Source organism: Eublepharis macularius, chromosome 4, assembly GCF_028583425.1.
Source record: "Eublepharis macularius isolate TG4126 chromosome 4, MPM_Emac_v1.0, whole genome shotgun sequence".
NCBI lineage: Eukaryota > Metazoa > Chordata > Lepidosauria > Squamata > Eublepharidae > Eublepharis > Eublepharis macularius.
Window position 1 is genome coordinate 31,830,723 of NC_072793.1, and position 14,232 is coordinate 31,844,954.

Genomic DNA, 14,232 nt, shown 5'->3' on the forward strand with positions numbered 1-14,232 from the left:
AGACAGTAAAGACCAAAAACCTCATTCCTTATATCAGGCTTTGCTGTTGCTGATAAATTAACTTCTGTCTCATTACTGCTGATACAAGGTTCCTTTTCATTTATTCTCACAAGCAGAAATGAAGGATACTTCTGTTACATACCTTGGACCCTAAAATACCTTTCAGTATTTCCTGCCACCAAGTCAAAATCTTAAGTATATTAATAGACTGCTCTTGGCTAGCCCATAATTCTCCTCTTTGAACACAGTCTGCATGTTCGAGATAGGGAAAAGGATCCCACCTCCCTCCTTTCTCTGAAAAGGTAGAATGTGCTTGAGCAGCAGGAGGATCATGAGAGAAAATAATATAGAGCATTTCTCAGAATTAAAAAGCAAGTGGAAACAGTTTGATTCTACGTAGATAAGCTAATGGGGAAATCTAAGAGGTGAAACTACAGAATGCAGAAAATACAATAAAAGGACAGTTTCCTTGCTATCTAAATCAAAAAGTTGTCACACATCCCCCCCCCCTTGAAGATTGATCACCTTTTGCACAGCAAGCGCATGGAAGACAGTGTGGCAAAAAAGTAACAAAGGTTTGCTCTTCGCCATTCCCTAGTTCAATGAGACCTTGAGGAGCAGGGATTTTCTCTATGGCCCATTCAGAAAGAGGGATGCTCATTCAAGCCTCCCACCAAGGGAGGATTTGGCCAATAAACTATTTCCTCAAGATCATGCGCCTCTGCACATATCTGCAAATATGTGCAGATCTGAGGAGACGAGCCATTAACAGACAAGACAGATCTTCCCACACACCTGAAAAATGCTCCGGGTTTGCAGAAAAATCTGAACTCTCAAAAACAAAACAAAAAACATTGTGGGGGTTAAAAAAACCCCAAAATTATAAAAGGAGCACCTGTAGCTTTAAGACTCAGGACCCCTCGGTGGCTGTTGCTGGGCAACCATAATGATTTAGCCAGTATTCCAGACTTGGTTTCTGTCAAGAAAAGGCAAGGGGAGGGACCTTTGCAGAGCAGTTGTGGCTTTTGATGGAGGACTCATTGGGGCTAGGCCCAGAAGCAACCACCAGCTGACTTGGTACCACATGACTTGCATGACTCACCCAGGCCTAGCTGCTTGCTACTGTTCAACAGCAGCCCCACCCCCCAAAGCCATGGGATGGGGGAGACCCAGGTTCAAATAACGACTCAAATCACGGTGACTTTGAGCCAATCATATACTCTGTCTTACCTACCACTCAGGGTTCTTGTGAGGTTAATATGGAGGCAAAGAGAATGAAGTAAGCTGCTTTGGGTCCCCATTGTGGGGAAGAAAATAAAGAAATATAGGTGAAGATGGGGGGCAGATAAAAGGTAAGTTGTTTAGTTGTATGGAAACTGCCAGGAGAAGGGAAAGAGGAAATAGTGTGAAGAAGGGGATACAGGGAAAAGTGAAGTACCCTCTGTAAGTCCTTGCAGGCTCCCCACCATGCAACTCAGCCTGGCTCAGCACCACACAACTTGGCCACAGTTGAGAGGCTGTTGGTGGGTAGGGTTCCCAGTTGCCCACCAATGGTGGGCAATCTGCAGGTTTGCCCTGTTGCAACCCCCTCCCCAAGCGATCACTTACCACCAACAGTCAACCCAGGAAAGCATACGCTAGGTACGCTCCTGGTGGGGCACAACAACTTCCCAAAATGATGTTACCATGCCAGCCACAGGTGAGCTCCCACACTTTGCTGGGGCCATTTTTTGCCCCAGACAGACTAAATTGGCCCCACATGAATTGCAAGCGTATGCCCATGGCTGGCGCAATGATGTCACTTCCCAGAAAACACTCCCAGGAGGGTATAAGGACGGGAGTGGGACCTGTCAACCCAGCTGGGAGGATGGGAGTAAATACATGAGAAGGAGAGAAGGAAGCAAGAAAAGGGAAAGGCTATGGAGGCAGGGAAGGGAAACGGGACATGGTGGGGAAAGGGGAAACGAGATGGCACCCTCAAGTCCTTACGGGCCTCACACTTGTGTATCATCCATTTTGGCCATTTTGTTCCCTTGGGGGAAGAAATGCTTATAAAACCACTTTAATCCTGTGCCTAGATATGTCTTCATTATGAGGCACAGCAGTGCTATCACACATCTTACAAAGAGGGATTGAAAGACTATGTCCACCCACAGTACAGATCTGCCACTTTTATTTGCAGAATAATTTTGGCACCTGTCGGTTCTCATTTTGAATCAGGTGTTGCCAGGGGGAAGGATAGAATTCCTAGCTTATTCTCAGCCAAGTTAGAATTTTAAAAGCTTCATCTCAGCAGGTTTTTGTGGTCTCTAAACTCAAGGACTCTTTCTCATAGCTGAAGGGAATTGTGGAAGACTATATATTCTGCAGTCATGCTACCCAATTCTGGGTTTCCACTGGATATAGGGGAATGTGTCAATTTGCTTGATTTTACTAGGATATACAGTTCACTGTTTATACAGTTGCAGCTTCCTTGTATCTGATGAAGAGAGCTTGACTCTTGAAAGCTTATACCCTGGAAAATGTTGGTCCTTAAGGTGCTATTGGACTTGAACCTTGCTCTTCTACTGTAGACCAACACACAGCTACCCACATGAAACTAGCCTACTTGTTGTGAAATTGGGATTGTCAGCATGACATATCCATAGATTAGATAGGGGGGACACTGTAATACTCTTCACAGTTCTCTGATGCCTGGTATTACATGTCTAGAGGAATATGATAAACCTCGGGACAAAATTTGACGTCTCTGAGTCTTAAAAGCTTAGTTCTAAGTGCACATGTTTTATGTACAGGCCTTTACAAAGGTTCTCACTTTGAGTTGGATCCAACCAGCTTTTCCCCTGTTGCAAAAGAGAGGCAAGCCAGTCACCATTTACCACCCAAAAGATTATCCTGGGGATCATGGGACCCGTGTGTACAAAACGCATGTGAGATGGGGAGCTCTAGTAAGGGGGGAATTCTGTGAGACTGATTGAGAAAGCTTGCTGGATCCAATTCTGGGCCCATATAAGTTAGTAATATTACCTAACAACTCAATTTACCTCCTCTTCATTTTGACCCACAATGTTTATATGTTGCCCTGTGGAGGCTGGCGCTTTGGAGAGTGCCACTAAATTCTCAGCTTGAAAAAAGGCATCTCAAGCCTACCAACTAAATCTAATTCTCCATTGCCTAAAAGCCCTGTCCTTTATAGCCTATGTGCATGATGGCTGACTATGGAAATTCAGTAATGTAGCAACTGCATTCTGAAAATTCTGAGAAGCCCCCTTCCTGTCAATAATATTCCATTTATATACCTCCCTTTGGGATGACTTAACACCCACTCAGAGCGGTTTACAAAGTATGCCATTATTATCCCCACAACAAAGCACTCTGTGAGGTGGGTGGGGCTAAGAGAGCTCCTAGAAGCTGTGACTGACCCAAGGTCACCTGGCTGGCTTCAAGTGGAAGAGTGGGGAATCAAACCCAGTTCTCCAGATTAGAGTCCTGCGCTCTTAACCACTACACCAAACTGGCTCTCATTAACAGAGGAAAAGCATCAGAATGCATAATACAGGAAATTTCACTTGGAGAGGCCAGCAGTGGTTTCTGAAACACACTCGGGCCATTTCCACACGTGTTGAATAATGCACTTTCAATACACTTTAGCAATCCTTTGGAAGTGGATTTTTTGTTTTGCACATGAAAACACAGTTGCAAATGATCGCTGAAGAGCATTGAAAGTGCATTATCCAACGTGTGTGGAAGCAGCCATAATCTAACACCGGTGAGCTCAGCAATGAAGCACTGCTTGAACTTGAATTCTGTCCTCTCTTCCAGACATTCCGGTCTAAATGGGTAGTGTGAATAATACACAGGAGAAAGGCATCACCAGCGGGGCAGAGAGCACCGTAATTTGCTTCTCTTTTGAGAGCACAGCAACACTTCATACAAGATTCTGCCCGTTGTTTCCTAATTTATGGTGATTCAAGCATATTTGTGCAAATAACTTGATACAGGGTTTGAAGGGAAAGGCAAATGCCAGCACCATCCTAGGGAGTTATTCTGTTTCAGGCCTGAGAAAACATTGATTTTCTTGTTCTAATCTCATAATTCGATTAGTATAAGAGAGCTAATCCATGTTATGCAATGAAGTCAGTAACATAACCACTACACCAGAATTGAATTGAATTGAATTGAATAAATAATAAGTGGAATTTTTACTTTCCTGGGAGAAAGCCCCAATGATTAAATGGGACTTACTTCTGAGTAGGCCTGCTTCGTCTTGGAGTTGGTTCATCAACACCCATATTTCCAAGACATTTCAGGAAGTTGTGTCACAGTTGGGGAGTTACAAGTTCATTTGTGCCTGCTATATAGGCACCAGGGAATATATTTTATTTCTTTTTTCAGCCTCACTAATCCATAGAGGCTGCAACACACCAAAATTAATAGTCTTTTGGTGCTACACCTCTGAAGATGCCAGTCACAGCTGCTGGCGAAACATCAGGAACTACAATGCCAAGACCATGGCTATACAGCCTGGAAAATCCACAACAACCAAAATTAATAGTTGTCTGTAATAGAGTACACCTGTAATAGAGTCCATTTCCATGGACTGCAGACACCAGCTTTCCAAGTGAACTACTTTAGAGCTAAGGCCCTGTATCTCAGGCCTTTAGAATTAGCTGCAAACTCTCAGCGATTCCTTGCACCGATGGATTAGCTTTACATGTCATTACGGCCTTCTGACAGGCTCTTTTAAGTTAAGCTTTAAGAACGTTTGGATGTTAATTGCCCTTGTTGGCAGCAATTGCCAACAATTTGCCTCGGATGACAGCCCTGGCTGCATCCCATTGTCTCCATGGTTGCACCCAAAAGCACTCTGTATGGTAAAGTACTTTCAAACTTAATGTTTAATTATTAAGGGTGGAGTCCTCTGTTGCTTGACTAAACATTTGTTCCCTTCAGTATGAGTTCACTTTGAATACTATCTCTTGCTGTTTTGAAAAACAGGGTAGGGACTGGGTGGCAGGGTCTCCTCTAAGACTGGATCATTTGCTATGCTGCAGAATTATCATACTAGTGTTTTGCTCCAAAGACTATTGCCAACAGCGGCGTGCGGTGTGCTATGTGATGGAAAGTGACTGTTCAAGACCAAAATGGACCTGGATCATAAATTCAGAATCCCGCTAGAACTGACTTCTATGAAATGTGTGTCCAATAACCCTACAACTAACCTATCAAAATAGTGAGGGGAGGTACATATGGGCTGGTGGTAATGCCATAATCATTACAACTGTTGGTTTATACAAGCCACTTGGATATGTCGCTTTGTGGCTACCAAACACATTAGCTGTTTCCACACGTTTTACCTGCCTGTGGAACATCGCGAGAAAGATCCGGAAGACAGCATCGTCTCATGCGAAATCGCGCCAGGAAGACGCTGTTATCCGGGAGTTCACGCAAAATTGTCTTCCTAGTGTGATTTTGCGCAAGAAGACGCAGTCTTCCAGGTCTTTTGTGCTATATTACACAGGCAGGTAAGACGTGTGGAAATGGCCATTATAAAATTAGTCCCACAGAGGTAACTTGGGTCTGATTTTGCTGTGTGAACATTATTCACGTCAGCTTTTTCATGTTGGATGGGGCAGTCTGACAGCAAGCTTGAGCTTTCTTTGATCACAACGTATCCAGATTTCTGTCCTTCTATTACTCTAGTGCAGTATAGAACACAGTACAGCAGTAACACAGTCTCTGCCAAAGAACTTACAACATTCTAGAGCTTACAGTACTTGGGAATGATTGTTTGTGTAAATGGTATGCACACTGAGCATTGTGACTGCGAAGATTCCATTATACGTCTATATAACTGTGATGAGGTAAGTCAGTTAGACCTCAAAGAAAAGGCCACATGAAAGGCTTCACTAAATTACATACTGAGGCCTCATTCAATTACAATTTAAGTGATGCTTGTTCATCCGTTTAATTGTTGTACGCTACTGTGGGACCAATTTGTTTGAAAAGAAGGATAAGAAGGATAAGCATAAAATGTTGCCGACTATGGTGCTCCTGGGAGGTGGCAGTGATAAGTGTGTGTGTGTGTGGGGGGAATTTCCAGCCGTTCCTCCCTCCCCAGCCACCCTTCCCTGTTCATTCCTGCCCCTTCCCAATCATCCTTTCCTCTTGCTTTATGCTTCCCCCTCCCACCCACCTTTCCTTTTCCTTACTTGCTTCCCAGTAGAGAGAAGAGCCAGAGCAAGTGAACCGTACCAGGGGAGGCAAAAGGTGCTCCTAGCCTCTAACATTGGGTGGTGTGGCTTCTCCTCCCACTCCCAACTGTTGCCTCAGCAACAGCAACTCCTCCCACTCCCAACTTTGTAGCACCACAGCAATGACAGAGACATTCCTAGCCATACGGACCCCCTGCAGATTCCCCAATGTAATGGTTGTGGCAGCAAGTCTCTCCTGCCTGCTCACCCCTGTTCCCACCTGCCTTCCTGCCTATCCCCAATGCAGCAGCAATTAGGACTCTCTCAGCCCCCTTTCTGTCCCTGTCTCCTGGCTGCCCCACAGATTGGTGCAGCAACTCTCCCATCGGACTGTGTTCCTTTCCCCCAGCCTGCCTGGCTTTGCATGGACTGCACTTACACAGTGTTTTGGGGAAGAAATTATACCCTCCTCCACTTTTTTTTTAAGTTTTCAGATTTTTGTGCGACCCTGGGGAATGCTCCAAGACGGCACAGGCATTTCTTTTGTGGCCAACTGCCTCTGACATGCGGGATTAAGTATCAGCTGATCAGGGACATTTGGCAATTAATATATAAGATAAGTAAACATGTTAGCGGCTGGATTGCCAACCGTATAATTCTGACAATTTATCTGGTTTTTAAAACTGGCAGTAGCCTGAAATCCCAAAGCCAACACATATAATAAAACTGTGAAAATCTCAGCTTTCATTTAAAGAAATCTTAACTGCCATGTAGCAATGGAGATGAAAATCACTACCCCAAAATACTAACCATAACTAAAATTCAGAATGTTTACAGTGGATTCTCATAATTCATGTGTTTTTTACTCTCATGCTGATCGGAAAAGTTTTCTTTTGCTGTTTCTCACAAACATAACTTTAATAGACTTTTAATTGTGAAATGGGTCGTTCTGCTCACCCACAGAATCATTTTAAAAAATTGGCCAGTTGGGCTTGTAGGCATATACTATGTCATCTATCATACTAGAACTGAAAATATGGGGTTCTCTCTTACCTTATTCCCCAACCTAATTCACTATATTCTCTCTGCTGACTTTTGCTATATTGCTTTAACTCTAAATCTGTCTTCTTGCAAGTATCTGAATGTCAGACTCAGGATGTTTGTAACAATAAAATCTTAACCCTGATTGTTCCAATGGCATCGCATATTTGAAGATGATTCTTACAGTGGTTCAATCAGAAGCATCAGTGCCATGTGAGGTTGCCAGCTCTGAGTTGGGAAATTCCTGGAGATTTGGGGGAGGGCAGAGTATGAGGGAAGAGAGTTCAGTGGGGATGCGATACCACTGAGTGCACCCTCCAAAGTTGCCATTTTCTCCAGGGGAACTGTTCTCTGTAGTTTGGATCTCTGTAATCAGTTGTAATTCTGGGAGAACTCCAGGTCACATCTGGAGACTGGCAATTCTAGCACCATGGTTATCCCAGGGTAACTAATATCTAATTTATCATTCCATTATAAATCCTACATTATTAATTTTCAAGTATTATTTAAATGTCTTGGAACTATTGAATTAAGCCAAGATAGCCATGCTGTATGATTGACAACATGGCAGCTCAAAGTCAAACTCAGAGGAGACACTGGGAGTTCTGTGATTTGAGTTCCCAGATTTTTAATACAATTATCAGGCGTGGGGAGGGGGGGTCTGAATGAAGCCACAGCACCAGGAGGGGGAGAGTAAGCCTTCTCCTCCACACTATTTTCCCACCTAAAATGGCCTTAGTGGCCAGGCTGGGAAAATTGCATGGGGATAGGGAAGGCTTAAACCTCCCAGCCCCCTTGCATCACAGTTCCAATTGGAATCGGACCCCTGTGCCTCTGAATACCGCATTTTAAAAAACACTGGATGCTCCCGTCATGGAACTCTTTGCATATCAAGTTCAAGAAGGGGGCAAATCTTTTAGGAATGATTGCCATACAACAGAATGCATATCGATTCTTGGCCAGAAGCCACGGCTAGGACTGCTGACTTTAGTGTTGTTCTTTTTGCAATTAATATCTACATCCGAAAATAAAATAGCAGCATATAAAATTATGATTTGTTCATCTTGAATGAGGGGTCATTGAAATCTTTAGAGACACCCTTTAGAGACAGCAGGGAGATATCCAGGGCTTTTTTTTTCTGGGAAAAGAGGTGGTGGAACTCAGTGGGTTGCCAGCACAGGGGGCAACTCTTGGTGGGAGGTGGTGCCCCCGGTACCACGTGTGCGCGCAAAGTGTATGCATGCTCCCTGGGCCAATGGCACGGAGGGCAATCTAAATTCCCCTCTGTCTGGAGATCAGGGGGCGGGGCCTCCAGCCATGTGACCATTTTCAAGAGGTTCCGGAACTCCGTTCCACCACATTCCAGCTGAAAAAAAGCCCTGGAGATATCACATGCACACTCATGTTTCAGACAAGACTGCCTGGATTACTCCTCAAGATTGTCTACATTTCTGGCCGTCTCAGTGCTTCCATATACAGAAGGATTACACCTATAAACAGATATACATGTCAAAAGCACAAATGTTTGTTTTTAAAGGTAATATTGTTATAATTATTACAAAATAATAAAAAGTTATGATTTTATCTCCAAACACAGCTTGTTCCATTTTAATCTTGGATGTATCTAATAATGCATCTTAAGAAAAACGTGCTGAGAACCACCACCCCAGAAAAAATATGAAATGGCACTCTAGCAATTGTGAATTTACTGCATACTTTGGTTTGGGGCTCCTTTGTTTGAGTCATCTCTGTGTCTGTTATTTTGTGAGGTTGACATGGTTACAACACTCTAATAACCAATCCCCAACTAACTCTCTGAGTCTTAAGAAACTTTTGTTCGGTGAGATACAGGAGGACTGGAGCAGCCAGTTTGGAAATGGAGTAGGGCCTTAATCTTTTATAAGAGAAAAATATTTGAGGTGCAACTGACGTGGGCCATTTCCACACGGCTTACCTTGTTCCGGAAAACAGCGAAATCTTGCAAGAAATCGTGCGAGAAGACGCTGTTATTGCACGAGCAGATGCTGTTATCATGTGAGAAGACGCGATAATAGCGTCTTCTCGTGAGATTTTGCTGTTTTCCGGAACAAGGTAAGCCGTGTGGAAACGGCTGTGGTTGCTCATGTTCAGATGCTGCCATCTGTCTCAGGTCCACATCTAGTAATTGTTTTGGTGAACAATATACATTCTATAACTACAATTGATTATACATTATCATATTTGACCACAACAAAGCCTCTTCAGAACAAGGTCTATTTAGCAACTTAAACCCCATACCTCTGATTGTTTTGTTGATCTTCTGTACCAAAAGCCTAAAACGTCTCCTTCCTTAATCTGAAGAAAGGATTGAAGGCTGCCGGGTTTTGTAATATATGTAGTAGCCACAGAGACCCCGGGAAGACATTGTATTAATGACTATACCCAGCTTAGTTCCTCAGAGTAACGTAATGGTTGCAGAGATTCCCAATGTGGTGCCCACCAATGTGTTTCCTGGTGCCCCTTTGCTTCTCCTCCAAAACACCTCTTTTTCAAAGTAAAAAGACAATCTGGCTTTCCTGTACTTCACTGGAGCAGGTGATGTTTCAGAAGACCCCAGAAGGTATTGTCTTTGGTCTGTAGAGCCCATCCATTCATAAATAGCTGCCTCTATCCTAAAAGAATGTTTGCTTGACTTGGAACCTCTATCAGCCATTTTATGACTGCCCCCCCATAGCAGCCATTTTGCATGATACCAGCTTCCCTTTCAAGGGCTACCCATACCTGTGAATCCCAGGATTTGGGGTGGATGGAGCATGAGAGGGGGAAGTTTCATAGACAATGTGACTCCCCCCCCCAAACACTCCCGCAATCTCTATGGTAAAGAATTCCTAGAATGTCACAGAATCACTAGAGCATCTTGGGGAGGGTGCTGTGACATTGCACCTTCCTCCCATTTTCCTCCCGCTGCTCACTTGAGTGCATGTAATTGAGGATTGGGGCAGGAGTTTGCTCACCACTAATGGGCACCTAGCAAGTGCCTGGCAACCAGTCCATCCTCCAAAACTGCCATTTCCTCCAGAATTGATCTCTTTAATTTGGAGATCACTTGTAATTCCAAGAGAAATCCAGGTCCCATCTTTAGGATGCTAATCCTAGCATAAAACCAGGTGGAGTAATCGCCTTGGGGCAACACTCTAGGATCCACCCCAAACTCTATAATTGGGCAAATACTAGAGTACTATGCTGAAATGATGATGTCACTTCTGGGTTTTGCATCAGAAGTGATGTTACACACTAGTGTGCCACTAGCTCACCCCCCACCATTACTCCCCATTTTTCTTACTCTTGCCTTGTGAAGCACCAGGAGAGCTGGTATCTCTATATACCATTAGGGTTACCAGATACAGCCTGGCAACTGGCAGAAGGTGGGGGACTTACTGTTTGAGGTGTTTCAATCAGCATCCCCAGTGTGATGGTGCCACTTCCAGTGCAACCAGGAAAAGACATCATTGTGCTAGGGGCGATGCTCTAGCATTCATTCAAATTCTACGGATTAACCATAGAGTTTGGGGTGGATAGTAGAGCATCACCAGGGGCAAATCATGCTAGATGTGATGTCATCTTGCCAGTCAATCCATTTTCCTAGGAAATTTCCTCCTGCTGCCCAGCTGAGTGCCAGTGGGAAAGAAAGGGGCAGGTGGAAGGCAGCGAACCATTAGTTTATTATCAAATTTTTACCACTAAAGCAATGAGGTATCTATTTGGCTCTTCTGTCACAAGTGCCAAAATTACTTGGATCATCTTTGCTTCATTTCATTGTTCATGCTGCAGCTTATCTCTTATCCACTTGAATGATTTACAAGCATCAAATCAAGGATACTACTTGATATGGAGTAATAAAACTGCAGCAATGTGTAAGTGGGCATGAATAAGTGCACAGAACAATACTGCCATGCCCATTCTGCCTCCATTTTGTGCCCCCGTCTCTATCCTTTTAGGTCCAAGACCTACCCTCCTGTCCAGCCATGTCAGAAAAATCTTATTAAAAATTTACCAGAACGTTAGGTGAGCCTCATTCAGAGAGTGGATGCACACTTGAGAAAGAAGAGATTATATCGGTCAGAAGAAAGGCCATGTTTTCATGAATACATTTCAGTTGGAGAGTATAGTGGCTGCTAGCTTGGCCATGGAAAGGTGACGCCTTAGCACAAAAGGACAAGCCAGAGACACGAGTCAATCATTTACTATTAGCTCCATGGGTATTTTAAAATACTCCCGTTAGAAACCCTGATTCTTTGGCCTTGATCTAGCCTTATAGACGGGACCTCCAAAGATCATAAAAGCTGTAATAAACTGCAACTATTGCAATGGCACCCTGACTCTGTCTGGTTGGTGCACTTTTTATTTGGAAAGCCTTCAACTTTGAGAACTCCTCCCAAACACATCTCAAGCCTTCCCCCATTCCTTCATTCTCAAGACTTACTTCAAATGCCTCTGCCTCTCCCCCACCCTGTGGAAACGCAAATTTTTGTTCTGATTATTCCCAAACCCTGCAACAAGAGTTGCTCTCATAATTTCGACTCACCTTTGGGATCATCATTGTGTCCTCTGGGTCTTGATTTGCTCATCAGTTCCAGTCTAGTCACGCCACATGTTTCACCCACTGGAACTTGTTTAGTGTTATTGCTTGAAATGTTGCCTGGATTCCCTACTTGGCCCCCTTGCCAAAAAACCTCTTCCTGGAACTCCAGGTGCAAGTCTAAAATCCCTCTAGATCTTCACACTTGAGAAACAATAGACCAGCCCAGACATCGCAATGCAGAAAAGGATATGTAATAATACCTTCGTCCAACAGCCCTGTCAAGTTCTCACCCTCTTTAATCCTTTCCTCTCTCAGATATTCATTGCACAGTGTGGATAAATATTGTGCAGGTGGTAGATTTGGAGATAAGAATATGCAGGCTCTTTAATAGTAACATATTTTCTGATACTTGAATATTACTTTGACCATGCTTGTACCTGGATTTGTCTCAATAATTTTTCTCTGATTATTCTACTAAAGTTTCGTTTTTGTTTTCATTCCAGCCTTACATCAGAGGTTATCACTTTGTCAAAAAGATCCTAAATCAGAATATTGTGGTCTAAATTCAGGTTTGGAGGGTACATTTCCTTCAAGCTGGACTTTAAAACCTAAGCCAGCAGTTTCTACCAGAACAATAAACAACAGAGAGGAGAGGACAGTTTCTCTTCTATGCTTAGTTAATTTATGTGACTCAAAGTGTAGTTTATGAAGTCAGCTCATTCACACAGGACACGTGACACGTACATATGGACAGGTAATGGCACTTATTTATTTATTATCCACCTTTCTCACTGGGACTCAAGGCTGATTATAGAGCGTAAGTGAATACAATCAAAAGCTGGGACATTCAAAGAACAATGCAATAGGGTATGAAAATGTAAATTTCCTGAGTTGTTTTGCAGTTGTTCATGGCATTTTCGGATTTACGGATATAGCAGCAGCAAGAAACGTAAGGCACTCCTTAAGGAAAGATCAGACTGGAGACATTCTGGTTATCTTTATTCATTCCCAGGTAAGAAAGTTAGTTTCTAAGAGGAATCAAACGGGTGAAACAATTAAAAATTGAAGGCCACCCTATTGATAGGATAAGTGATTTATACTTAGTTAGACAAAGAGAATGTAGTTTTCTTACAAATACACTTGTTGCTTCTAAGATTAAATATAGGCTTTCTGTTGAAACTCCTCCTCACAATGGAGTGTGCTTTAAAGTTAAATTAGATCAACAGAAGAAACTTGCCAAATAAATAAGCGTTTGGATCTCCTCTTTTAGATCTCATAGGGAAAGCAAAAACAGAGATTAGTAAAGAGAACTTTGGAAACTTTTACTCATGCTAGGCAGTGCTACAATTTAATTGACTGAATAATTTATTTCGATTTATGTTGAAAAAGAAATGAATGAGATTAAACTTTTATCACAAATTATAAATTATGTGAATAATTTGGTTAATTTTGTTTTAAATCATAAAATCATAATGGATTTAGAAAGAAAAACCTGACAGGTTTTTTTTTTTTGCACAAGTGAAATATATACTCTATGATTTATATAAGACAGTAATCTTCCTGCTGCATTTTGAACTTGCTTAAGCATCCAAACTATCTTCAAAGACAGCCCCATGTAGAACACATGGCAGTAGTCTAGCTTGGATGCTATTAGACTGAACATGGATGACTCGTAAAATAACTCTTCTTAAGGAAAGACTTGCAGCTGGCAAGCCAACCAAAGCTGACTAAAAGGGTGATGCGTCACAGAGATCTGACGTTCCATTTGTAAACATGGGTCTAATAGAACTCTAAAATTGCAAAATTTGTTATTTCAAGAGGCAGAACTCCTGAACAGAATTGGTACAGAACCGACTAGAAGCACTTTTGTTATTTCAAACAAGCTTTAGTTTGTTGGGCCACTTTCAGCCAAATACTACTTCCAGGCACATGTTTAGACCTTCTACTGCCCTACCTGATGTTGTGGAAAAAGAGAAATAATAAAAACAACAACCGCCCTTCAGGACAAGTTAATGCCCACTCAGAGCGGTTTACAAAGTATGTCATTATTATCCCCACAACAAAACACCCTGTGAAGTGGGTGGGGCTGAGAAAGCTCCAGAGAGCCGTGACTGACCCAAGGTCACCCGGCTGGCTTCAAGTGGAGGAGTGGGGAATTAAACCCGGCTCTCCAGATTAGTCTCATGCTCTTAAGTTAACCACTACACCAAACTGGCTCTCTCTCTCTCTCTCTAAATTAGCATATTATCAGCATACTGATGATACTTTATTCCAAATCTCTGTGTGACCTCTCCCAGCAGTCTCATAATGTAGAATGGCATGGGACAGAACCAAACCAGATATGTTATTAAAGGGAGGCTTCAATGTAATACCAGAAAACTAGTTATCATAATACCCAAACTGCTTTGATTCCTAAATGACATATAGGCATTCAAG